This window comes from Dasypus novemcinctus, chromosome 3 (genome assembly GCF_030445035.2).
Source record: "Dasypus novemcinctus isolate mDasNov1 chromosome 3, mDasNov1.1.hap2, whole genome shotgun sequence".
Lineage (NCBI taxonomy): Eukaryota > Metazoa > Chordata > Mammalia > Cingulata > Dasypodidae > Dasypus > Dasypus novemcinctus.
Window position 1 is genome coordinate 98,536,841 of NC_080675.1, and position 6,000 is coordinate 98,542,840.

Sequence of the window (6,000 nt, forward strand, 5' to 3'; positions counted from 1 at the left end):
TAATAGTGACTGTAATGGTTTAAGGCTATGGGGACACCTAAAATCACATTCTTAATGTCAATCCGTTCCTGTGGGTATAAACCTATAGTAAGTAGGATCTTTTGATTAGGTTACCACTATTAAGGTCCTTGTGATTAGGTTGCATCAGTAAGGCATGGCTCCAGGCAGATCTTATTCCTCTCACTGGAATCCTTTATAAGAGAATGCAATTTAGATGAGAGGGAAAAAGCCAGAGAAGTGAGAATTTGAAAGCAAGGAAACCAGGAAGAAAAGGGAGAGAACAGCGGACACTGCCATGTGCCTTGCCATGTGACAGAGGATTCCAGATTCATTGGCACCCAGTCTTTGAGAAAAAAGCATCATCCAATGATGCCTTGATTTGGACTTATCCCTTTCCTCAGAACTGTAAGCTTGAAAGCTGATAAATCCTTATCCTGAAATCCAACCCATTTCTGGTATATTGCTTTCAGCAGCCTAGCAGACTAAAGTATTGACTTAAGAAGAAATAGAAGATCTCAGCAAACCAAAAGCTAGTAAATGATTAGAATAAGTAATAAAACCAATGCCAAAACAGAAAAGCACATAACAAGATGATTTTACAGGGGAATTTTAGAAAACATTGCAAGGTAATTAACACCTATTCTACTCAAAATCTTCCAAAGGTTTGAAAAGGAGGGTATGCTCCGTAACTCATTCTATGAGGCCAAAAATACCCTCAATCAAAAGTTAGATAAAGATTCCTTGAGGAAAGAAAACTAAAGGTGAATAATCCTTATGAATATATTAATAGTTGAAAAAATTTTAACAATGTATTATCAAAACAAATCCAACAGAACATCAAAGAGTCATACATAATGGCAAAGTTGAAAAAAATTTTACAATGTATTAGCAAACCAAATCCAACAGAACATCAAAGAGTCATACATAATGGCAAAGTGGGATTTGTCTCATATATGCAAGAGTGATTCAACATAAGAAAATCTATGAGTGAAAACACCATAATAACAAAACAAAGGGAAAAACATGATCATATTAATTGATGCAGAAGAGGCATTTGACAAACTTCATTACACTTATATGATTAAAAATTTAGAAAAATAAGAGTAGAATAAAATTTCTACCACTTGTGAAAGGGCATAATTTAAAAAGCCAAGAAACATCTGACTCATTACTGAAAGACTGACAGCTTTTCCTCTAAGAAAAGTAAGAATGTTAGGTTGCACACTGTTACAAGTATCATCCAAAATTTTACTGAAAGTTATAGTCAAAGCAATTAGGCAAGAGAAAGTAATAAAAAAATGGAAAGGAAGAAATAAAACTCTTCCTATTTGCAAGTGGCTTGATCTTAAGTACAAAAAATCCTGAAAAGTCCACAACAAATCTACTGGAATAAATAAAATGAATTCAGCAAAGTTTTTGGGGTAAAAATCAACATGCAAAATCTGTAGTGTTCTATATACTAATAATGAACAATCAGATGAAGAAATTAAGGAAAAAATTCCATTTACAATAGTAACTAATAGAATCAAATATCTAGGAATAAATCCAACAAATATGTAAAGGACTTTTATATAGAAACAACAAAACATTGTTATTAGAAATCGAAGACCTAAATAAATGGAAAGACATTCCATGTTCATGGATTGAAAGACTAAATATTATTAAGATGTCAATTCTACCCCAAATGATTTACAGATTCAATGAAATCCCTATCAAAATTCCAATAACCTTTATTTTATTTTATTTTTTTTTATTTTGTGGCACATTCATTGCATTTGGTGAATACATTTTGGAGCGTTGCTGCACAACATGGATAATAGTTTGCATTATAGTTTACACTCTCCCCCAGTACATTCAGTGGATTATGGCAGGATATATAATGTCCAGCATCTGTCCTTACAATATAATTTAGGACAACTCCAAGTCCTGAAAATGCCCCCACATCACATCTCTTCTTCCCTCTCCCTACCCTCAGCAACTACTGTGGCCACTTTCTCCGCATCAATGCTACAATATCTTCCAATACTGGTCACAATAGTTCCATAGTAGAATATCAATAAGTCCACTCTAATCCATATTTTATTCATCCATCCTGTGGACATTGGGATGGTGATGTCCACTCCACCTCTATATCAAGAGGGGGCTTAGATTCCACATGGATGATGGATGCAATTCTCCTGCCTGCAGTTGTAGATGCTCTTGGTTCCCTGGTGTGGTGGCTGACCATCTTCACCTCCCTGTTAGCTGACCTAGGTAAGTCCAATGAACCAGAAGGTAGGATTTGCAAGTCTGCTAAGGCTCAGGGCCCAGCTGGCACATGGAAAGTCCAGGGATTCAAGTCTCTTGAGTATGCTAGCAACAACCATAGGTTGAGTAAAAGTGACATAAGAGGCATGTGTAGAAAGGTCACATCTAAGTTCAAATCCATCACACTCAGGAACACATATTACAAAGTAGCACCAACTGACATGGCACTGAATTCCAGAGCCATTTGCCATGACCATATAACTGTGGGTTTCTGTAGCCCTCAGGAGCACCAGTACCTGGGGTTGTATCTACTTTGGCTCTCTCTGGGGTCCTGCTGAGGTGTGCATAAGTGTGACCCCTCTGATGACCTCCAGACTCTTTTTGGAAGACTCTTAGCCATATAAACTCATTTGCCCTTGCCATTTTCCCCTTTTATTCAAGATTAAAAAGCACTTTTTAACACTTGATCTGACATGTAGGCTGAGATATTCTGCTGGACTGAGTTGACCCTTTTATTCAAGGTCTCTTTCTAGTTGCATCACCAGCTAGTGATTGGTAGTAATCCCTTGGCACCAGGGGTGCTCTTCCCCTGGAGTCATGTCCCATGCTGGGGGAAAGCAATGCATTTACATGCTGAGTTTGGCTTAGAGAGTGGACACATTTGAGCAACATGGAGGCTCTCAGGAAATAACTCTTAGGCACCCTGCAGCTCTAGGCCTAGTTCATATTTCAAGCACACACGCTCATAAGCATATTCATCAGTATCAAGAGCTTACTGTTGGACCATCCTTAAGTGTTGGTCTTCACCATTGCACTTAGGGGATTGTTGCTGTTCCATTGGGGAAGGTGATAGAACTACCCTGACTAGGAACTCAGCACTCCCTCAGTTGTCATTTGTAACTGTAACAACATATATCCAAAAATTTGTATGTACCCTATATGCCTTGTAGAACTCCCTCCCAACCATGTGGCCCCCATCAATAACACCCCACACCAATGTTCCTCCCCTGCCATAGTTGACTTTTTCACAAATGGAAAAGCCATTCAATAAATTTATACAGAAGTATAAAGAGACTTAAAAAATAAAAGCCATCTTGAATGAGAAGAATGAAATTGGAGCACACCAAACACCTGATCTTAAATAAGCCATAGTTATCAAAAGAGCAAGGTACTAGCATAAGGACATATATAAACCAATCAAATACATATTATAGCTGAGAAATCAACCCTCAAATTCATGACCAATTGATTTTTGAGAAGTTTGCCAAATCCAATCAATGGAGGAAGAATAGTCTTTTCAATGAATGGTGCTGGAAAACTTGGATGTCTATGTGCAAAAGAATGTCAACACATACACCTCACAACATTAACAAAAACTAACTCAAAATAGATCAAAGAACTAACTATAAAATTCCTATAGAAAACATAGGGAAACATCTTCAGGAAATTGCATTAGTCAATGGTTTCTAGATTTTACACTCAAAGCACAAGTGAAAAAAGAAAGAAAAAAATAGACTTTATCCTGAAAGTAAAACAACAATGGACTCAATGGGAGATAACATTTGAACATTTCTTATCCAATAACTGTTTGATATCTAGAGTACATAAATAAAACATTCAACTCAATAATAAGAAGACAAAGAATCAATTTAAAATATGTACAAAAGACTTGAATAGATATTTCTCCAAAGAAATAAATGACCAAAGAACACATGAAAAGATGTATACCATTGCTAGCTACCGGGGAAATGCAAAGGAAAACCACAATGTGAAGCCATTTCCCACCCACTAGAATGGCTACTATCAAAAAACAAAAAACAAAAATCAGAGTATAATAAGTATCGGAGACAATGAGGAAAAATAGGAACACTCATTCATTGTGTGAATGTAAAGTTTTGTAGCTCATATGGAAGACATTTTGGTAGTTCCTCTGGTAGGTTAGTTTGGAATTCCATGTGTCCCAGCAATAACATATCTGGTTTGTATCCAAAATATTTGAAAACTGGGACACAAACAGTTCTTTTGCACACCACAATTCATTGTTGCATTATTCACAATTGTAAAAAGATGGAAGCAACCTAAGTGTCCATCAACTGATGAATGGATAAAATATGGTTTATACATACAATGGAATATTATACTGCCATGAAAAACATGTGTATTTCTAATACATGTGACAGCATGGATGAACCTAATAAATCATGTTGAGTGAAAAAAGCCAGCCAACAAGGACAAATGCTATATGAGCTCACTGACATGAAATAATTAGAAAGAGTTCTAGCATTCAGGATCTCCAACCTTTCTTTTTTGTCATATTTTCACTACTATACACAGGAATCCTGCTGGGCAACATTCTCATCATACTCACTGTGGCCTCAGATTCCCGCCTTCATACCCCCATGTACATTCTGCTTGCAAACCTCTCTTTTACAGATATATGTGCTGCTTCTTTCTCTACCCCCAAACTGATTGCCAACTTTCTGGTACAGCAGAAGACTATTTCTTTTGAAGTCTGCTTGGCATAGATGTTCTTCCTCCATCTTTTTGTTAGTGGTGAAATAATGCTCCTTGTATCCATGGCCTATGACCATTATGTGGCTATATGCAAACCGCTCCACTACATGACAATCATGAGCCACCGTGTGTGTTATTCTGGTCCTCATCTCCTGGTGTGTTGGCCTCATCCATACTACAGCCCAGATGTCATTTGCTATTAACTTACCTTTTTGTGGTCCTAATCAGGTAGACAGCTTTTTCTGTGATCTCCCTCTAGTGACCAAGCTTGCCTGCAGAGACACTTACCTTGTCAGCCTGCTTATCATTGTGAACAGTGGCTTTCCTTCTATGATTTCCTGCCTTCTCATGGTCATCTCCTACACTGTTATTCTTAACACAGTGAGGAAATGCTTATCTGCCAGCATGGCAAAGGGCCCACTCCACACTCACTGCCACATCACTGTGGTCACATTATACTTGGGGCCATACATTTTTATCTATGTGTGGCCCTTCAAGAGTTACACAGTTAACAACGTCCTTGCTGTGTTCTACACCATCTTTACTCCCATTTTAAACCCAGTAATCTATACTCTAAGGAACGAAGAGGTGAAAGCAGCTCTGAAAAGCAGGTATATGAAACCTATCCAGCTTCTGCAGCCATAAGAAATATGCATTTTCTGAAAACAAAATAAATTACAGGAATATAAACTCTTTAGTGTTTTCTGTAGACTGTTACAAATGGAATATCTGTGATGAAAGCAAATCGTTTTGGAATAGATTGATTGGGATTCATGAATGAATGATTAATGATGACAATCAAAGCTACAAAATGCTTACTAGCAATTTCAATATTCTCTTCTCCCCATATTTTTTTTCTGTTTTCTAAGTTTATCTTTATTTAAAATCATTTTAAGATATAAGCATTTTTTTTTAAAGACAATGATAAATACCATTTACTTTTAAATAGGAAAAAATTAAACTCTTTTATAGGAGTTCAGTGGTTATTGGGGCCTGGCTGCCTCTCCCTAAATAAAGCTTAAATCACAGTTTATAGCTGCCTGCATAACTCAGGACACAAGTTAAAGTGTAAGAAATCTCCTCACAGGAGAACAATGTACAGACCATATCAAAGACTATAACTTTCTCCAGAGTGTACAACTCCTTCCTACTGTAATATCACCAGATCCCATTTATGTGCCTCATGTGACCCTAGCAGAAAATCTGTTATGAAATGTTGTTGTTATTTTGAAACCCTAT

At 36.9% G+C, this 6,000-nt stretch overlaps 1 pseudogene; it reads left to right on the top strand.

The window, feature by feature from the left end:
• The window catches only part of LOC101443602 (olfactory receptor 4K15-like), a 29,527-nt pseudogene extending 24,092 nt beyond the window's left edge, over window positions 1-5,435 (top strand).
• Window positions 5,436-6,000: the final 565 nt, after the last annotated feature.